This window comes from Pinus tabuliformis, chromosome 8 (genome assembly GCF_031772625.1).
Source record: "Pinus tabuliformis cultivar Carrire ecotype Pingquan chromosome 8, CPIR1, whole genome shotgun sequence".
Lineage (NCBI taxonomy): Eukaryota > Viridiplantae > Streptophyta > Pinopsida > Pinales > Pinaceae > Pinus > Pinus tabuliformis.
The window spans coordinates 406,627,982-406,639,294 of NC_142294.1; the positions used below are offsets into that span (position 1 = coordinate 406,627,982).

General features: G+C 37.3%; 2 pseudogenes; both read left to right on the plus strand.

Moving 5' to 3' along the window:
- The first annotated feature begins 4,807 nt into the window (after positions 1 to 4,807).
- Positions 4,808 to 5,521, plus strand: LOC149235782 (phosphatidylinositol transfer protein PDR16-like; annotated as a pseudogene).
- A 1,608-nt stretch (positions 5,522 to 7,129) lies between these two features.
- Positions 7,130 to 9,749, plus strand: LOC149235783 (phosphatidylinositol transfer protein PDR16-like; annotated as a pseudogene).
- Positions 9,750 to 11,313: the final 1,564 nt, after the last annotated feature.

Here is an 11,313-nt window from a genome sequence, read left to right on the forward strand (position 1 = left end):
GCTTTGTTTCTAATAACCTCTCCATTTTAATTGAATCTGTTCTTGAATATCCATTTGTTCCTATAACATTTTTATCAAGAGGCCTAGGAACTAGTTCCCAAGTATCATTCCTTTCAATTTGGTCAAGTTCTTCATTCATTTCCTTAACCCAACATTCATCTTTGAGATGAGCCTCGTCATTGAGTAATTATATGGGCCTTAATTGGCCTTAATTCACCTCCTAGCTTAGTCAAACCAACTATTCTCACAACTTATTGCATACTTTTGATTATTTTTTGCTTATGCGATGAGTTAGAGTTGGATATTTGTCTTTGTGGTATAATGTGCATGTAATGCAAGAATAAAATATAAAAGTAAGGAACTATGGTAAAGACCTTGGTAAGAACTCGAATGGGACAAGCGAGAGGAATTACAGCAGGTAAATCCTCCTCATTTACTGCCCCTCCACTCGAATATCCCTCCATCAGCTGAAAGTACAAACAACCAAGCAAGTAAATGTGCAAATAGCCAAATCAAGATTACTATAAGGTAGCCAATCAAGTGAAGGTGCAAACAACCAAATCAGGTGTACTAGAAGGTAGCCAAGCAAGTGAAATTATGATTTTATCTTGAGTTGGGAGCCAAGCCTCCCTACTAGAAGGCAACCAAGATAGTGAAAGGGAAAGCACTAGTTTATCATTGAATTGGGAGTTGTGCCTCCCTAATTTTGAAAGAATTCGTTGGAAACTTCAGATGTATAAGTAGAGAGACTTAGAACCTCTGTTTTTTTAGTTAGTTACCAGTTGTCAGTTAGCAAGCATTAGAAGTATTCATACTTTTTACTCTACTTTGTCTCCAAGTGCAGACTTGTAACAATTTTCATCTAATACAGTGTTCTTTTATAATGAAGATGAGTTTTTTTTTGAGCCAACACTGAGTTAAATCAGAGGGCTGAAGCTCTTGGGTGAGGGCCTGACCCTAGCAACCAAAGATCCTCTTTATTGTATTGTAAGTAGCATAGTTTCCTATTTTCTCTTCATCTTCTTAAGTAGTTGATTTCCATTACAGAGGTTTACTATTTAACTATTCATTTGTTTAAGTAGTTGCAATCTCATTATAGTAGTGCAGAGTAGATCATTTATGATTTCATTCAGTCAGTAGGTTGGCAAAGAAAAGATCCACAAGGTTTCTCACAGGTGTCTTGGCCTCACCTCCTCTGTCTGGGACCATGATGTGAGGAAGAAATCATGCAGCAACTCCAAAAACACAGGGTTTTGGTTTTCACAGGGAGTTTGTTCTTTAACGTAGTCATTGGATTCATTACATTGTTACTCTATTCCTTTTATGATCATTTGCTCTGTCACTCTCTTCCCGTCATTTAATCTCCCTCACATCCTTTTCATTCTCATTTAGCATGAAAAGTTGAGCAGAAGGTGTTAATCCATGTTCAAATGATTTTTACCCATAGATCACCTAACACAGTAAAACTGACCAATCACTACCCGAATTCACTTTTAGTGGTTGACTTCATGCACTTTAAATCCCAATTGTCAATATGTCTTGTTAGATCCGATGGCTATCACACACCCACTCACCAACCAACTCAATCAAACTCCACCGTTGATCTACCTTGTCAGATCCGATAGTTATCGTGCCATATCGTGTGGATTTCTGTCCGATCGTTATCTGCCTGAGGGCACGTGAAATGGGTGGTTTCCTTGTGCTACGTGTCGGCTAGGGAGGATAATCATGTGAAATTTGAGAAAACTACTTACAGCTTTGAGGGCACGTGAAATACGACTTACCGCCCTCTAAAGCCACTCCAACATTTATGCATGTTCCCTTAAGCACTCCAATCTCCACCATCGATCTGTCTCCTGATATGATGACCAACACGTCACCCAATACCATTTTTGCACTTTTACTTTGCCCGCGATCTAATATTCGTTGTCCATCTGCCAATTAATCATGTCTATCCATCTCCTAGCTCCACCCACATGATATAATCTCCACCATTCATCTTGTAGTTAACCTTGTTCGCCCATCTACCTAAATACCCTCCAGCAATATGATCTCAAACGTTCGTTTTCCTTTCACCTGCCTGATCCAACGATTCTCAGGCACTGTTGCTACCTCATGTCCTTTTTTCACCAATTTTACCTCTGACTGCTTCTCCCACCTAGACACAGACTTAACTTAGTTTCCATTGTTTACCCCTTAGTCTAGTTTTGATGCTTTTAATTCTCCAACTTGGATAATTAGCATTAGATTAGTGTTGTTCTAGTCATTCTACTTAGCATAGTTGTTTAATTGGTTAGATAGGATCTGCTATGAGTTAGCATTACAAGTTGTTTCCTTCATTACTGTAGTAGAGCATCTCCCCCTTAGAATAACTTTTATCTTCTTCCATCAAAATCAAGCTTCTTCTGACCCTATAGAAGTCTGGCTTGGAACCCCTAGGGTCTCTTGCCAGATGAGCAGTGACAACAGGCAGTACCTTCACTTCTACTTGTGCATATAGCACTGTCACCTCCAGGTTTTATGAACCCTGGGTTGATAAGTAAATCCGATAGCCCTAGGAGTTTCAACACTCTTGCTGCAATACCTAGGCTCATCACTTTTCGGCGCCGTTCCCGGGGAGGTGTCAGAGTAGGATGTGAATTACTGCTTTCTTCTATTTCTAGTCTCTAACTTTCCTTTCTTCTACTTCTAGTCTTCAATTTTCTTCCATTAGTTTATTTCTACAAAAGTAATCTAGTTTCTTTATTTCATGTGTCATTTATTTGCTTTCCTTTCCATTCTGCAAGTAGAATTTCAATTCAGCAAGTAGTTTCCTTCTTATTAGTAGTTTATCATTCAATTAAGAAATTTCATTTTGCAAGTAGTTGTATTTCTATCACTAGTATTTCATTCAACAATTTCAATTCAGCAAGTAGTTTCCTTTTTGTTAGTGGTTTTCATTCAATCTGCAATTTCCTTTCTGCATAGTACTTTCCAGCTTTAAAGAAAAATATTACAAAAAAACAAAAACATTTCTTTCATGCCTCGTAAGAATAGGGATGATTCAGGAAAATTCTTGCCAAATACCCTCACTACATCCAAGAGTCAACCTTCTCTCATCTTCGGTGACTATGAATTGGAAGAACCTTTAGGTGAGCAACCTAGCATATTTGAATATCCTATAGGGGAATAAAAAGAGCAAGAACCCATTCCTACAGAACCAATGGCTGAAAACCACGATGATAGAGGAAATAGAGAGAGAATTGAGGGTGCCTTCCCCATTAGGGAAACTAATGGGGACACTAAAATGAATAATATAAGCCCCTCTTCTCTACCTCATTTCCATGGCTTGACCATAGAGGACCCTGACACTTTCCTGTTTGAGTTTTCTATTATATGTCGAACCTATGACTATGGAGAGGATGAGCAAAAGTTAAAATTATTTCCATCTACCCTCAAGGATGCAGCATTACATTGGTTCATGGGTTTACATCGAGATAGCGGCATAACTTGGGCTCAAATGCAGCAAGACTTTAACAAAAAATATAGGGACTACTGTAGGTCAAAAGACACTAAAGAAGAGATTTGTAGGATGAACATAGGCCAGGATGAATCCTTAGAAGACTATGAAGAAAGATTCTAGCTCAACTACAAAAGGGCCAAGTGCACACTTGACCCTAAGTCACTGAATTTGGTCTTGCTTGGAGGAGTAAGGGAGGATATCCTAGATACCTTGCATTTGTTAGTAGGAGGAGATATCTACCAACTACCCTATGAGGATATCAAGACTGTCTTTAGAAACCATTCTAGGGCAACTAGGAAAAAGGGTAGGAGTAGTCAACCTATGGCCGTTACATCATCCTCCAACTCATCCATCAAGGGTGAAATTGTAAATACGCTGGAGGACTTCGAAAGTGAGATGCTGCAAAACCTTGCCTTGCAATTGTATTCCATGAATATCAAAAGGAAGGAAGAGGAAGCAGAGAGAGCCTTGGCCATATTTTGTCCTAGATGCACCAGGAGAAATCATAGGAATGAATGCCCATTGAATTGTATTGAGATTTTCTCAGTCTGTGAAGAAAACCACTCCACAGACAAGTGCCCTTCTTTACCTGTGTTATCACACAAGAAAAAATATTTTAAATTCTGAACATCAATTTTTAAAATTTTTCAAAGGGTTGGTGTCAGTTTTGGGTCTAGTCTTTTCATCTGGTTTTAGAGTCTAAACAGTTTGAATAAGAGTCTTGTTAGTAAGTCAAAAGGGGTCAATTCTCTGTTTTAGTCTATCATTGGTCTCATATCTCACATGAATATCATATGTCGAAACTCGTTTCAAAGCTGAAATTGTCTAGGTGATTTCGTAGCGCAAAATATTGATTTTGCACTGGGCGCGCTATGAAATTGGGGATTTGTTTAGATCCATAACCAATCTCATCCAGCTGTCAAATTTATCAAAATTTGTTATCTTTCTACATCATCAGTTATCAGCGCATGCACTTTGCATGTCAATTCACCCGCTTATCCTCATCATTAGGTCATTAGGTGTCTTGGTATGCACAAGATGCAAGTTTCGAAAAGGAGCTGAGTGTTCACAATCATGATGATCTTTGGGTTCATACAGGGGAAGCAAAATAATAGGTTTTCAATTTAGATTCCTTGAAGATCAAGCAAGGCAGCTTTCCTCATATATTTGTGAAGTCAAACTACACTATAGAGACTGTGAAGGAAGAGCGGATTTCTGTTGATCATGTTGCACACTTAAAACCCTCAGATGGAGATATAAAGACGGCAGAGTACTAGGAAATGGGAGATGAAGTCACTAAGATGAATGGATGAAGTTGCTGTAGAATGTGAAACTGGGAAATTATATAGGGCTAATTATCTCGATCTGTCTGGGAGAATTGTTCTTTTGATGAAGCCTGGAAAACAGAATACAACGTCTCAAGAAAATCAACTGCGCCACCTGGTTTATCTTATTGAGAAAGCCATTATGAATTTTCCACCTGGCTAGGAACAGATGGTTTGGCTAATCGACTTCAATGGGTGGTCATTGTCCAATTCTTTGCCCATTAAGACAACTCGTGAAGCTACAAATGTTTTACAAAAGCATTATCCACAGCGTTTGGCCGTTGCCTTTATGTATAACCATACAAGAATTATTGAAACCTTTTGGAAGATTGTCAAGTACTTTCTTGATCCAAAGACATTCCAAAAGGTAAAATTTATTTACCCGAAGAGTAGGGAAAGTACCACCTTTCTGGAAGAAGTTTTTGATATGGATATGCTTGAATCATAATTCGAAGGAAAGAATAATTACCAATATGACCATGGAGAATTCTCAAAACTTATGCAGCAAGATGGCTTAGCTGTTACTCAATTGGATGCACATCTAACCGGAATTCACAGTGCCATAAAAATGCTTAATAGCCATATTAGAGTTCTTCATCATTTCTTGTCAGCAATGCAAAGAGGAAAGGAGGCAGGGCATTTCACTGCTGTATGGGAATTATATAAAGCACAAAGGAAGTACAAGATTGGTTAATCTCAGCATATAGTAACCTTGCTATGGTGGACTATCCATATCCAGCTAGTAATTTCAGGGTAGATAAAAAAGACAATTTAAATATAAGGAAGCCCAAGATAGCAAACTTTTGGTATTAAGCTGTGTTTTGGTGATTACACAACAGTTTCGTAGCGCGCTATGAAACTGCTGAAGATGATGCCTAATGCACAGCAATTTCATAGCGCGCCACGAAACTGCTATAGCTACATAATTAAAACTCAGTCAACCAATTTTGAGGGAGTGAGGGAAAATTTTTGAAAAAGGAATTTCTTCAAAGGATCATGTAACAAGTGTCAACATTCAACAAGGGAAAAACAACTGGAGGAAACATATATTTGAACTTTAAAATTTTTGTTATAAGGTGATCATAGTTACTGTAGTTCATGATATGTCAGACAGCTTGGAGGAGGTCTTGTCTTCACACATGAAAAGGTTGACAGCACATCAAGGATGTGGCATTCTAATATATTTTTGTATAATCAAAGAAAAAGGGCATGGTTCATTGGTTTCGAATATCTTTGAGGAAAACCAAAAGCAGATAAACAAGGGCACTTTCCTACTTTTCAGGAGCAATGGAGAAGATGTGACATTAAGGGCCAGCATGTAGCTACAAACACCTACCACAACCAAACTAAAAAAGACCACTTGTCAAAGAACGAGAATTGATTTTAATTAATCCTATTATTAGCATGATATGGAGTTAGACTCCTATTTGCCTTAGATCTCTAAAAAGTCTAGTTAGCAGTTTGTTACATTTAATAGGTAGTTAAAATTTGAATAGGTTTCATAAGAAGTAGAATTCGAGTTCCCCTCATGTTGGAGGAGGAAACTCAGGCTTGTAAAAGAATTATATATATAGGAGAAAGAACAATGTAGCAGGAGTTGGAAATTTATTAAAAAATCTCTGATATTTGACTTTATTTAAAGACTCTATTTTAGTAATACAATATTGGCTTTGCTTCTCAAGACTCAGGAAGGATTCGATATTCAGAATGTGTTGTATTATTCTTTTCCCAATATTTGCAGCGGTATGAATGTGTAATCACTTAGAAATCACTCATGGTACTCGAATTTCCTGTATACATTCATAGACTGTGTGGTCCTATATGTTTCTGGTATGTTCTAAATGTGTTGAATCCTGAATGCCCTGACTTGTATGTAAGGTTGATACCTTTGTTATACTAAAATGATGTTGAATCCATAAGCCCAATGGATAGTTTCTAATTGTGTTTTCACCAGTCACATTTTACCTTTGTTTCACAAGAGTTAGCCATCTTAATCATAATCAAAAACATTAATCCTTTGAGAGAGGCCTCTCTGGTTGGGGAGGCTAAGCCTCAGCCTAAAGTAGGTTTGAAATAGTTACTTAAAGTCTGCCTGATCACAACAGCCTATCAGGGCCTGATTTTGAGATAACATTTTGGTGCGTCTGCCAGGAGCCTGAAGATTATTCTTTCCCAAGATCAAGAGACAGAACTTCTGAAGGTAGCAGGATCTCAGAAGAATTTTCGAGGCTGCAATCTACCTTGGAGATTCCATTGTTGAAGAATTAGAAATTCATAGATTCATGTTGATTCCACTGGAGTTATGAAGGACCTAGATGCTACCGTTCTTATTTCAAGGTATGCATGCATAAAGTTTTCAGGAATTCATGTTTTCCCAAATCATTTTCCGAAGGATGCATATTTTCTAAGGAATGGTACAAAATACAATGGAGAAGATTTGAGTTTAAATTTGAAGCATATATCAGATTTCTGTGATTTTAGCGAGCTTCTTAGAGTTAAACATGAGGATGTTTGCATTATGTTGTTCTATGATTCATTTCAAGGGAAATGTAAACAGTGGATTGAAAGCTTTCATGCCAAATCTATTAAGTCATTTGTAGACTTTTGGGTTATGTTTTTGGAGGAATGGATAGATAGATCAGATTTGGTGGCAAACTATCCTTCAGTTCAAGGTTTCAAACAATGGAATAATGATCATATTAATGAAGAAATAGATGAAATTTTTTCTTTGTCCTTGTCTTCTTATCTAAAATCATTTCAATGCAAGACAGAAGATAAGATGAAATTTTTGGATGAAGTTGCTAAGGACATTGAGAAAGACATTGAAGGTTTACAAGGTCAAATTCAATCATATAGTCTTCATGGTCATGATCATTCTTTTCAAAGGGTTTCTATGTTGGAACACAAGGAGAGGGTGTTGCTTCCTATCTCTTTCGTGATTGAAGAAGAATACACTATTATTGAAGATTAGTTGGCACAACCAGAAAGTTATGAGAATCATCAAGCTGATCATGTATTCTGGGATCCTATAGCTAAATACGTGGAAGAGTTTTACTCTCCAGTGTTTCAGTTTTTCTATGAAGATTAGAGGCAATTTCACTGGTAGTGGTCATCACAATATCATAGTGGCTCTGAACTCCGATGCAGTCAAAAAACTCAACTATCAGATAAGACAAATGATTGGCTACATTGGAAATTTCACTTTGATTGAGCTGAAAGAAGTTTGAATTGATAGGGTAGGTAGGTAGGAAAATGCAAATATGCTCACGGTTGACTGAGTATTTTTCAGTATATGTATATTTCTTTCTCCTACAGTGATCATCAAGCTTAAGCCTGAGGTGAAGGCCCAAGAATCTTGAAGGGATGCTTGTCAATCAAATATATGTTTGTTATGAAGAGGACAAAGCACTGGACCTGCATGTTCTTAGTGTACCACAGGGGCACACTATCCCAAGTGGAGCCACCTATTATCACTCAAGAAAAAATATTTTAAATTTTGAACATCCATTTTTTAAATTTGTCAAAGGGTTGGTGTCAGTTTTGGGTCTAGTCTTTTGATCTGGTTTTAGAGTCTAAACAGTTTGAATAAGAGTCTTGTTAGTAAGTCAAAAGGGGTCAATTCTCTGTTTTAGTCTATCATTGGTCTCATATCTCACATGAATATCATATGTCGAAACTCGTTTCAAAGCCGAAATTGTCTAGGTGATTTCGTAACGCAAAAACCTTGTCTAGGTGATTTTGTAGTGCAAAACACTCATTTTTCACTAGGCGCGCTACGAAATTGGGGATTTGTTCAGATCCATAACCAATCTCATCCAGCTATCAAATTTATCAAAATATGTTATCTTTCTACATCATTAGTTATCAGCGCATGCACTTTGCCTATCAATTCACCCACTTATTCTTATCATTAGGTCATTAGGTGTCTTGTTACGCACAGGATGCAAGTTTCAAAAAGGAGCCGAGTGGTAACAATCATGATGATCTTTGGGTTCATACAGAGGAAGAAAATTAATAGGTTTTCAATTTAAATTCTTTCAAGATCAAGCAAGGCAGCTTTTGTCATATATTTGTGAAGTCAAACTACACTATAGAGACCGTGAAGGTAGATCAAATTTCTGTTGATCATGTTGTACACTTAAAACCCTTAGATGGAGATATAAAGACTACAGTGTACTGGGAAATGGGAAATGAAGTCACTAACATGAACAGATGAAGTTGCTGTAGAATGCGAAACTGGGAAATTATATAGGGTTAATTATCTCGATCTGTTTGGGAGAACTGTTCTTTTGATGAAGCCTGGAAAACAAAATAAAACCTCTCAAGAAAATCAACTGTGCCACCTGATTTATCTTATTGAGAATGCCATTATGAATTTGCCACCTGGCTAGGAACAGATGGTTCGGCTAATCGACTTCAATGGGTGGTCATTGTCCAATTCTTTGCCCATTAAGATAGCTTGCGAAGCTGCAAATGTTTTACAAAAGCACTATCCAGAGCGCTTGGCTGTTGCCTTTCTGTATAACCCTCCAAGAATTATTGAAACCTTTTGGAAGATTGTCAAGTACTTTCTTGATCCAAAGACATTCCAAAAGGTAAAATTTGTTTACCCGAAGAGTAGGGAAAGTACCAGCTTTCTGGAAGAAGTTTTTGATATGGATACACTTGAATCATCATTCGGAGGAAAGAATAATTACCAATATGACCATGGGGAATTCTCGAAACTTATGCAGCAAGATGGCTTAGCTGCTACTCAATTGGCTGCACATCTAACCAGAATTCACAGTGCCATAAAAATGCTTAGCAGCCATATTAGAGTTCTTCATCATTTCTTGTCAGCAATGCAAAGAGGAAAGGAGGCAGGGCATTTCACTGTTGTATGGGAATTATATAAAGCACAAAGGAAGTACAAGACTGGTTAAGCTCAGCATATAGTAACCTTGCTATGGTGGACTATCCATATCCAGCTAGTAATTTCAGGGCAGATAAAAAATACAATTTAAATATAAGGAAGCCCAAGATAGCAAACTTTTGGTATTAAGATGTGTTTTGGTGATTACACAGCAGTTTTGTATCGTGCTACGAAACTGCTGAAGATGATGCCTAATGCACAACAGTTTGGTAGTGCACTATGAAACTGCTGTAGCTACATAATTAAAACTCAGTCAACCAATTTTGAGGGAGCGAGGGAAATTTTTTGAAAAAGGAATTTCTTCAAAGGATCATGTAACAGGTGTCAACATTCAACAAGGGAAAAAAAGGTGGAGGAAACATATATTTGAACTTTAAACTTTTTGTTATAAAGTGATCATAGTTACTACAGTTCATGATATGTCAGACAGCTTGGAGGAGGTCTTGTCTTCACACATGGAAAAGGTTGACAGCACATCAAGGATGTGGCATTCTAATATATTTTTGTATAATCAAAGAAAAAGGGCATGGTTCATTGGTTTCGAATATCTTTGAGGAAAACCAAAAGCAGATAAATAGGGGCAGTTTCCTACTTTTCAGGAGCAATGGAGAAGATGTGACATTAAGGGCCAACAGGCAGCTACAAACACCTACCATAGCCAAACTAAAAAAGACCACTTGTCAAAGAACGAGAATTGATTGTAATTAAGCCTATTATTAACATGATATGGAGTTAGACTCCTATTTGCCTTAGATCTCTAAAAAGTCTAGTTAGCAGTTTGTTACATTTAATAGGTAGTTAAAATTTGAATAGGTGTCATAAGAAGTAGAATTCGAGTTCCCCTCATGTTGGAGGAGGAATCTCAGCCTTGTAAAAGAATTCTATATATAGGAGAAAGAGCAATGTACCAGGGGTTGGAAATTTATTAAAAAATCTTTAATATTTGGCTTTATGTAAAGTCTCTATTTTAGTAATACAAGATTGGCTTTGCTTCTCAGGACTCAGGAAGGATTCGATATTCAGAATGTGTTGTATTGTTCTTTTCCCAATATTTGCAGCAGTATGAATGTGTAATCACTTAGAACTCACTCATGGTGCTCTAATTTCCTGTATACATTCATAGACTGTGTGGTCCTATATGTTTCTGGTATGTTCTAAATGTGTTTAATCCTAAATGCCCTAACTTCTATGTAAGGTTGATACTTTTGTTATACTGAAGTGATGTTGACTCCACAAGCCCAATGGATAGTTTGTAATTGTGTTTCCACTAGTCACATTTTACCTTTGTTTCACAAGAGTCAGCCATCTTAATCATAATAAAAAACATTAATCCTTTGAGAGATCCTCTCTGGTTGGGGAGGCTAAGCCTCAGATTAAAGTAGGTTTGAAATAGTTACTTAAAGTTTGCCTGATCACAACAGCCTATCAGGGCCTGATTTTGAGATAACAACCTGGACTGAAATTTGTATATCAAGGAGCTAAAGGGGTCATTGAGCAGCTTTGTTACATCAACCAAAGATGACCTCCTAGGCCTAGACCATACCAGAAGGGTATGCAATGGTCATCCCATGCAT